Source organism: Malania oleifera, chromosome 9 (assembly GCF_029873635.1).
Source record: "Malania oleifera isolate guangnan ecotype guangnan chromosome 9, ASM2987363v1, whole genome shotgun sequence".
NCBI lineage: Eukaryota > Viridiplantae > Streptophyta > Magnoliopsida > Santalales > Ximeniaceae > Malania > Malania oleifera.
In genome coordinates this window covers 71,111,837-71,122,290 of record NC_080425.1, presented here as the reverse complement: position 1 = coordinate 71,122,290, position 10,454 = coordinate 71,111,837, and positions in this window count along the sequence as shown.

Below are 10,454 nucleotides of genomic sequence, written 5' to 3'. Positions count from 1 at the left end.
ATGTTCTTGTCGACGAAGGCTCTTCTAGGGTTTGTTGACGAGGCCCTTCTTTTGTTGACGAACTGTCTAATGTGGTTCATCGACGAAGGCAACATTTCATCGATGAATTTGACTAGGTCAAGGGGTCTATAAATAGATTTTCAATTGCTTCATGGCTAAGAAATCAAAATATATCTCCTTCTCTCCCTCTCTAGAACCTACGCCCACTCTCTCTCTTCGATCCTTCGTTGTTCGTTGCCCATTTCAACAATCGAAGGTTACCATGAGGATCATGGAGCAAATATCTACAAGTCTTGTAGAGTGAATTCTTGATTTTGGGAAAAAGCTAGGGTTCGGTTTTCGAGCGTCTCGGGTGTTTTCAGGAAATAGGTAAGGGGATTATATTATGTCAATTATGTTTATGAGTTCTAATGGAATGAAATGTTAAAATGGATTTTAGATAAATAGTTACGACTTTTCTATGGTTTTCGGGCCTAGGGTTTGGTTAACCGACTTTATTTTCAAAACCAACCATTTAAATTTAAGTATGATATTTTTAAAGTATAGTATTGGTCTTTCTGAACGTTTTCACTGGTTGGAAAGTTGTTATTTCAAACTATAGACTAATTTAAAATCAACCTAAGATGGTACGGTTGATTATCTTCATTTTTCGCGTATTTAGCTATATATCTATATTTAGTAAAATAACAACCTCGAGATATTCATACCCCAGTTTTAGTAGCAGTATTTATGTTCTAAAGAAGATGAGTTATGTATGAGTTACTAGATGAAAATTGTGTAGCATGAGTATAGTTTTAAATTGGCATTAAATGAGCAGGTTTTATGTAATACTGAAATGTAACGGCTATAAGCCGAGATGAGAGATATGATGGCTATATGCCAAGAAAAGAGAAAAGCTTATATGAGATGAGATGTGACGGCTAAATGCCGAGTTTATGATACGTCGATTTTTACCGAGTCAGTATCGAGCAGATGTTTTTATAGAGATATGTACAGAGTATGATATATTACATTTTTATGAAATGCATGATGATTATAGTTTTATATGATGTAAATTGCCATATATGATAGTAAAGCCCTATTATGATGTTCTCATGGTTAAGCACGATACCGTAGCTATATGTATGTAGGGGTGCAACCACACTGCTTAAATAAAGTGTGGATGGGAAAGGCGACTGGTGGCCTGGGTAAAGTACTCCCCAAAGGAGTGATTCTAGGACCCCATCCGATGGAGTATTCTGGATGACTCAGCCTTTGGGCACAGAAAGAGAGTAGGCACCATCGTACTACTTTATGTTTGACTTAGCATTAGTCGGTTGGCTATTTTCTAGGTCCAGCCTTCGGACCACACAACCCATCATGGGGGGAAGCATGTCGCACGTGTATGTGATGGCGTGATGACACTAGTCCTATAGACCAGGTTGTATCTTCTAGGCATATATGAGCATATTTACTATAGAAAGGGCTATATTGAGCCAACAGTATGTATTTTCAAATTTACAGAGTAATACATATTTTAAAATGCCAATTAAATGTATTTAACTGTTAGTATATATGTACACACGAAATCTTATGCTAGCCACACACTGATAATAATATAATCTGTCTTATTGAGAGGTGCCTCACCCTAGCATACAAATGTTGTTTCAGGTCCTTCGAGGGATCAAGCCTAGCGTGTTGCCAAGCAAAGTTAGAGAGTAGACAGTCCTTGTCAGAGCTGGTGAGATTTGATGCAGTGTCTGTCTTTTTGGGGATTGTATATATAGCAGATTATGTTTTCAGTCATGTATGGATGTATATGGGAAACAGTTAGAGACTTTGGTAAGTTTTATTATAAAATGTATGTTTTTTGCTGTGTACGTTTATGCAGTTCAGTATGGAACACTCATTTTTCCCTTGTTTGGGCGGGTTGTATATGTATGGTATCAGAGAGATGTATTTATGTATGTTCAGTGGTGCTACATGTTTGGTCATCACCCCAATTACAAAAAGTTGCGTATTTCTCATTGTCCGTGTTACCCATGGCTCAAACCTTATGCCATTAGTAAACTTCAACCAAAATCTATGCCTTATCTCTTTCTCAGTTAGTCGAGTTCTTAGAGTGCCTATAGGTGTATGGACCTTGTTACCTCTCACATATACGTGTCTAGGCATGTGGTTTTTGATGAATGTGTTTTTCCCTTTTCTTCCTCTGCCCATGTTGTTGTGTCTTCTCTATCAGTTTCAGGTGCTATGACAAAAGACCTTACCGTTCTAGCAGTGCCTTCCATTGGACGGATACCCTCCTCTCCTATCATTGTGATGAACAGTGCTCCTACAGCTCTGACTTCATCACCATCCCCTACACCTTCTCCGCCAAATGTAATCCATTCATCAACCATACCGACATCTTTGGCTCGATCCACCCGTACTCATGGAATGACTACCCGGTCTATAAATAATATTCATAGACCCAAACAACTTTATCTTGCCACTCAACCTCCTCTTCCTCAACCTGTTGAGCCCACATGTGTATCCCAGGCCTTGAAAGATCCCAAGTGGCGGCATGCTTTGTCTAAAGAGTTCACTATATTGGTTAAACATGGGAGTTGGTTCCACTGCGCTTTACAATCACACCCGTTGGTTGGGTTTTCCGTATCAAACGAAATCCTGATGATAGTATTTCTCACTATAAAACCCAGTTAGTGGCCAAATGTTTTCATCAACAACCTGGCTTTGACTATAATGAGACGTTCAGCCCTTTTGTGAAGTCGGTAACTATTCGAGCTATCCTCTCCAATGCTGTTCAGAAAAAGTTGGCCCCCTCTCCAGATGAATGCTAATAATGCATTTCTCCATAGCCGCCTTCAGGAGGATGTATTCATGGTTCAACCTCCTGGTTTTTTTTATCCTAATCTATCTTCTCATGTTTACAAGTTAAAGCGGTCTTTGTATGGCTTGAAACAAGCAACTCGTGCTTGGTATCAAGAACTAAGTGCTTGTCTTCTTCAACTTAGTTTTTAGCAATCTAAATCCTATTCTTCTCTATTTATCTACACAAGTGCTGATGTTACTCTAGATTTTTTGGTATATGTGGATGATCTTTTAATCACTGGGAGTAACTCTATTATCATTTCTAAGGTTGTTCAACAGCTCTGTCATCGATTTTCTCTGAAGGATCTTAGTCCTTTGCATTATTTTCTTGGTGTTGAGGTGATTTCAATTCCCCATGGACTGTTCCTATCCCAACAAAAGTATATTCGGGATCTCCTTTCTCGTGCTAAAATGAATGGTGCTAAGGTAGTGATGACTCCACTTGTCGGATCTTCTTCAGCTCCACGATGGCTTTTCTTCTACTAATCCAATTGAATTTCACTAAATTATAGGAGCTCTTCAATATCTCTCTTTAACTTGGCCAAACATTGCCTTCCCGGTCAATAAAGTGGTTCATTTCATGCATAAATCATCTCAGCTTCATTGGGCCGCTGCCAAATGTATTCTGCGGTACTTGAAAGGTACTATTCATCATGGTATCCTCCTCAAGTGCACTAGGCATCTCACTCTTCAAGGGTTTTTGGATGCTGATTGGGTCGGTGATAGGGATACCAGATCCTCCACTTTTGTCTATCTTATTTTTTTGGGTGATTGTCCCATTTCATGGAGCACACGCAAGCAGCATGATATGACTCGATCCTCTATTAAGGTGGAATGCCAGGCTCTTGCTTTAGCCACCTCTGAGCTTGTTTGGATTTGGTCGTTGCTTTAGGAAGTTGGTATTCCGATTCCTAAGCGCCCACATCTGTTTTGTGATAATATTGGTGCTACCCAGTTGAGTCTTAACCCTGTTATGCATTCACAAATGAAGCATATTGTTATTGATCTTCATTTCGTTTGTGATCTGGTTACAAAAGTTTTGCTGCAAGTCTCTCATGTTAGCACCCCACGATCAACGTGCTGACCTTTTAACTAAGGCTCTATCCCGTCACAAATTTCACTCTCTGTGCTCCAAGATTGGTTTAACTGATGGCACATCTATCTTACGGGGGTGTATTAAGGAAATTACTCAGTTTTTCAGCAAACCGTCGATAGTTTCAATAAACCATTTGACGGTTGCTTTGACGGATTAAGACAGAATGGTTACTGTGATTAAACCGTTGACGGTTTCACCAAACCGTTGTTGATTACACCTATTGTTGAATTATGGAGAATCCTAACAGTTGAAAATTTGCGAATATCTGATTGTATGTGGCGATTTAGGATTCTTCATATTGTATTACTTGAATATCTATTCGTATTTGATGGTCTTGAATCTCTTTGATTTAGTATTTAAATACTTTTGAATTTGTATTTGAATTTGTACCAACTACACCTTGTACAGTCTTATATATAGGACATTTCTACATCAATGAAAGTGTCTTACATTTTCTATAATAGGATCATATTAAACTAAATAATATTTATATTCTCGCATGTTTAATGTCCATTGATCATTAGCCAAATAATTTTACTCTATGTTTGGAAAAGTTTGTATTTCAGACATTGAATTTTGACAAAATATAATACAAAAATTTCTTGAGTTTTGTCCATATATATCTATAACATCCAAATCAAATGACCAAAATTCATGTTACAAAATACAACCATATAAAAATAACAAAAAAGAAAAAAGAAAATATGGATAATTTAGTCTTTTTGGTTAATAAGATTATTTGCTAACTAGTGCAAGAACACGTATGAATCATCCTATATGTAATGATCTAGGTCCAACTATAGTGAGACATTGTCCATTTTGGTTTATTAGTGTCACAATTCATAATTGAAGTGTGAACTAACCTTATAAGCCTAATATCTCCTTAGTATACAGTCAAAATTTGAGACTGTGACATAATATCTCCTTAGTATACAGTCAAAATTTGAGACTGTGACATACTCTCCCTTCTATGTTTGCTGCCCTCATTTGAGTAGCCTACACTTTCGCGTAAAATCCACTCATATGATAGTACTCTTAAGATGATTCCGATATAAACTGTCACGAACCAAACAATTCACACCTTGTAAAGGGTCAAACAATATTAGTTAAAGCATTCTTACTTAACTAGTAAGTCAAAGTATCGCAGTTTACTATAAGAATATATTTACATCAATCGTAATATTTTGAAAAATCTTTCAATATTCAAATAAAGTAATTCAAAATTACATATTCAGCTATTTAAAATCACTCACCAATTTTTTTAAAAAATTTTAAAAATTCAAAATTAATGTAGAATACTTGCATGCAATAGTGTGCGGCTAGCAACGGTGCAATAATTGAAGGGCATGCCATTAATTTCCTCTTCATCCGCCAACTTAGACCTACAATTAATTAATTTGTGCATAAGAAAGATGATGGAGAAGTCAATTAATTATATAAGCATATTTGTCACGGGTTGGGTATTCATGACAATGAACAAAGCATGCTTGAAAAGGGAACCCAAGAGATTAAAAATGGTTGCACTGCATTAATTCAATTCAATCTATTAGGTGCATTTGGACATGGGACATTTATGGCAGCTATGGAATTGAGGTGGGTTAAATTTATCCTACGCAACATCTATAGATGTTTGGTGCTCATTTAATAACAGACGTCAACAAATTTTCAAAGAAAATATATAACTGGGTGTAATTTATATATAGTTTTTCCTATAATTTTTTTTATTGATGGAGCATATAATTAGGGTTGAAATTACTTAGGTTAAACTATATCCATTGAACCGCTAACAAAATCGGAATTTTTTTTCTCTAAATTACAATATTAAAATCAAGATTGAACCATTTTACGCTGATATCCAATAATTTATTGAATCAAACCAAACCGTTGAATATAGTTTAAGATTTTGAAGTCAGTACAAGTTAATATTTTTCAATCCATTAAAATAAACGTGTAAATTTTAAAATTCAAGCATTAATGAGAAAGGACTGTGCGGTGCTAGTTAAATAACTCTTACTTGACTAGTCAATCTAATGTTTACTACAATTTACCAATAGAACACTTTCATTGTTATTCAAAGAAATATAAGTGGAAGCATTAAATAACTTATGAAAGTAATGACAGGCAAGCAGTAAACATCGAAGCAGCGTAATTCATTAACCAACACCTTCATTAACAATATGTGTCTGGCGAAGGAGGCAAATAGGATAAATGCATTTATAATAGTTAGTAAATTTTAAAAGTTGATGAACACTCACTCTTTCCTAAAAAGCTTTCTATGCAATTCTCTCTCTAATACTATAAAACATCAATATGCATGACTGAGGAGCCATGCCCCCCTTTTTAGTATAGGGAAAAATAATCTCTAAAAAATAACCCTATAATAGAATTTACATGATAAAAACTCATTCCAAACACATGAAACAATCAATCACAATCAAGCATAATGCCTTAGACAAATTTGGCTCATGACTTTGGTAAGAGGGTCATTCAAAGGTAATAATCCATTGCAAGAGGGCCCATTACAATATATGTCCAAACAAAAAAATTTAGGGGTGGAAAAGGAGTTAATTAAAAAATTGGTACGGAAGATAATAAAAAATAATATATTTATTTTAGAAATTAAGTTCAAAGTTGGTCAATTTCTATGGTCGCTTGTGAATTCTAAAGTATTTATTTTAAATGTCATGAAAAATGTAAGTGGACATTATTTATTTAGAAGCCCTCTTTTGATCTAATTTTTTTTTATGTAAATTATAGTTTTTAAATATATCGATCAAAAGGACGAGAAATTTTTGAGTTTAGGGGAAAAGTGCAATTTCATTAAAATGAGTTTAGGGGGGAAAAGTGTTAACTTTGATGTATTCCCAAGAGGGGGGTGAATTGAAAATTTAAAACTTTCCTCCTAAGTTAAACGAGATAGCCGTATAACACAACTTAGGGTCTTTCTAATCATACACCAATTGCGTAGATAATGATATGCGGAAATTAAACCATGCGCAGCATTCACGAAAAAACATACACGTGCAATAAATAAATTACGAAAAAATAAAATGCACACACGATATGTTATCGGGGTTTGGTCAATACTACCTACGTCCCCGCCTCTAGCTCCCAAGTCCGAGGATTCTACTAATACTCACTTAATGGGTGGAGCGGCACCGTTTACAACTAAGTCAATTAGCGGGACTGACCTCAACTTATACTTTACCAGGATGGTACACCTAACTTTCCTAACTGAGTCTAAGCCAATCCGAAACTATTCAATAAGGCTAGTCTCTCTCTTCAGATCCGTGCCTAGAATATAACAAATGTGTATAAAATTTTGTGTACATGGAAATGTTTCTTACATAAGCAGATATGTACTACTACGCACAAGTATTAATCAATGCACATCAATAATATAAGAACTATAAACTCAGTGCTCTATGTGTGCAATCAACACTCAGAATAATGACTTTATTTAATTAAGTACAATAGTGTATTCTAAAACTATCTTTGAAACTATGTATCACTGTATCTATGTATCACTATATCTCAATCACAAGCTTAGGGTTTCAAAGATTACTACCAAGGGTATTCTAAATATCTCTAAACAATACTTTCTCAATATTCAAGCACAAGGAGATAATTAAAAATAAGCTAGTAAAAAGATTTTTACACACGCAAAATACAAGGTTAAATGAATCTTACAATAACAATACAAAGACCTACTTAGCTATAGGATTTTTCCCACACAAAATTTATCAAATTAAATCGATGGAAAAATCATCGCTTAACTCTCAATATGACAATCAAATATCTCGAACAAGATATTCAAAATTTCAACTACAAGAGATATTTTTGAAAAACAAGTTTTGTCAAAAATATTTTTCTTCACAACACAAGACAAGCTTTTGAGTCTTGCAATGAGAATGCAAAGACTCACAAGCTTAAGAAGGTTTCCCACAAATGAATTAATGAATTAAATCATTGGGAAGACCTTCAGGCTTACTCTCACTAAAATAAAAAATCAATACACTTATATGAGAGTATAAGCACATAGGAACTATATGGAATAACTCAAGATACTCTTTCTCAAAAGGATTTTGCAATAGAATGATCAATGTAAGAGTATATGGATTTGAGTATGAAGAATATGGAAGTAAGGAAGATTTTAGCCAATGAAATTTTTAGAGAATTTTTGCTAATCTAAAACCCTAATCACCCCTTAATTTTGCAAATGAAAGGCTATATATAAAAATGGGAAAAATTAGAGCCATTGAGGACATCTTGGTCATTTTGAAAAAAGTTTAAGTGAGGTTAATAAAATTTAACAGTGTTTTTTACCTAGGTAATTTTTGCCAACCCGAGAGCACCGGTTGACCAAACTTAAGGTTCAGTTGACTGAGTGGTTGGGTTCGGTCGACCGAGAGAAATTTGAACTCAAGGGATTGTCGACCGGACTTGCATGGTTAAAGGTGATTTTCCAATTCCGCGCGGTTCGGTCAACCGAGTCAATTTGAACTAGGTGGTTCAGTCAACCAGGCGATTGGGGCTTATCCTGAGGATGTTCGGTCGATCAGAGCATTAGAGTTCATTTTTTAGTTGGTCAACCGAGCGGTCAACATGTTGACCTAGGGAGGTTTGGAGGACCAGGGCTTGCCTATATATATCTGGTCGGTCGACCGAGAGGTCAACTTGTTGACCCGATGGGAGTTCGGTCGACCGAAGAACTCAGTGTAACTGAGTTCGATAAACCGAGCATGTCATCCTTGGGCATTTCGGTCTTTTTCCTATTCATATGATGATTAATGTTAAGACTATAGGACATATTTTAATGAAATATAGGGAATCCTAAGGTCAGTTTAGGTCTTTTTTAGGACACCAAAAAAATTTGGCGTCGGTTGACCGTCATTTGATTTTCAAGTAATGTGTAGGGACCTAAAGTCGTTCTAAGGCCTTTAAACTTGTAGTTCCTACATGCATGATATGCATTAAATATTATAGATCTTTTTCTCCTAATTACTATTACAGACCCTGAAAAATATGAAATATAAATTACAAAATAAACACTTTGGGTCTTTAGTTTCTTTCAAGTCCATGTGCGTGCACCACATGAAACTTCTAATTGATCCTGCACACAAACTCATTAACCATTAAATGTCAGAGTATTTGTCATAATCAAAATGAGATATGACCTATAAGGTCAACAAAAAGGACGAGAAATGGAGGTGCTATATATCTATATATAATGACAATTTTACCTTTTGAATTTCAAAAATGATGAAGTCAACATTTCATTATAAAAATTAAAGGATAGAATTGTTATTTAGTATATGAAAAAATTAAGAGTGTGTTTGGTTGGGGAGAAGTAGAAGAGGAAAGAAACAACCATTGTGAAAGATGGTTTATAGAATGCCTACTCCTAACTTTAGATAAGTTATAATAGATTATTTACATGAAAAAAAATGTTATTATCATAAAATAAATAACAATGTAAAAATTTTAAAAATCGAATAATTATTCTCAAATTTCACTATAAGAATGTCTATTCTCATTAATGTGGAATAATGATTAATAGTTTTCGAAACAGTATAATAATTTTCAGAACAACAATAATGATTTCCAAAATCAATCATAGGCACATGAACGTGAAATATAAATTATTTCTAAGATATGTATTTGCACCATGGATTTTGTTGTTAAAGTCTGTAGACTTAAGGTATTTGAGAAGAGATTACTACCCTCTTTCCTTCTCTTTATGTATGACTTGATGGGTAGTCACACTGAATCAGGATGAAGATAGGACCTCTCCTTGTGGTTTAAATATCAATATAAGAAAACCTTACCCATTACATATTCCTTGTACAAACAAGGTTCACACATACTAAAGTTCTATGAACTAATTCTTTAGGTTCATAACCTTAATATGGTGACCACTTTTCATAAAGCCCTTTAATTCTATATATGTTCCCCTACTATCTAATATTCATTTGGTGACCTTTGATAAAATTAAGTATTAAGTGTTGAACAGTGAACTCAAATTTGATTTTGTGAGTTAGTTCTGAATTAAATTTGAACTAATCACTTAATCTAAAAAATGAATTATTTTAACGGTTTGGTATCTTATATCTGAAGTATATGTTATTTTTCAATTTTTTAACATTTTCAACACTTAAGATATATATATATATATATATGTTTAATTAAAACAATGAGCAATTACAAAATTTAAAGTTTTAATTTAATATAAAAAAATACTTTATTATCACATATTTAAATAATGATTATAAATAAAAAATACTACAATTTACTATTATACAAAAATAATTTATTATTTTAATTTTCAATCACTTGGTTATTGAAGTTTTTGTCATTTTCATTTTTTATAAGGGATACAATTAGAAAAAATACCTCTAAATCTGATTCTATTAGACGAATTTTAAGAAAATTCAAAAAATATTACCAAACGCTCTGATGTTTAACTAATTCACTTATTTTTTAGTGAACCAATTCAAACATAATC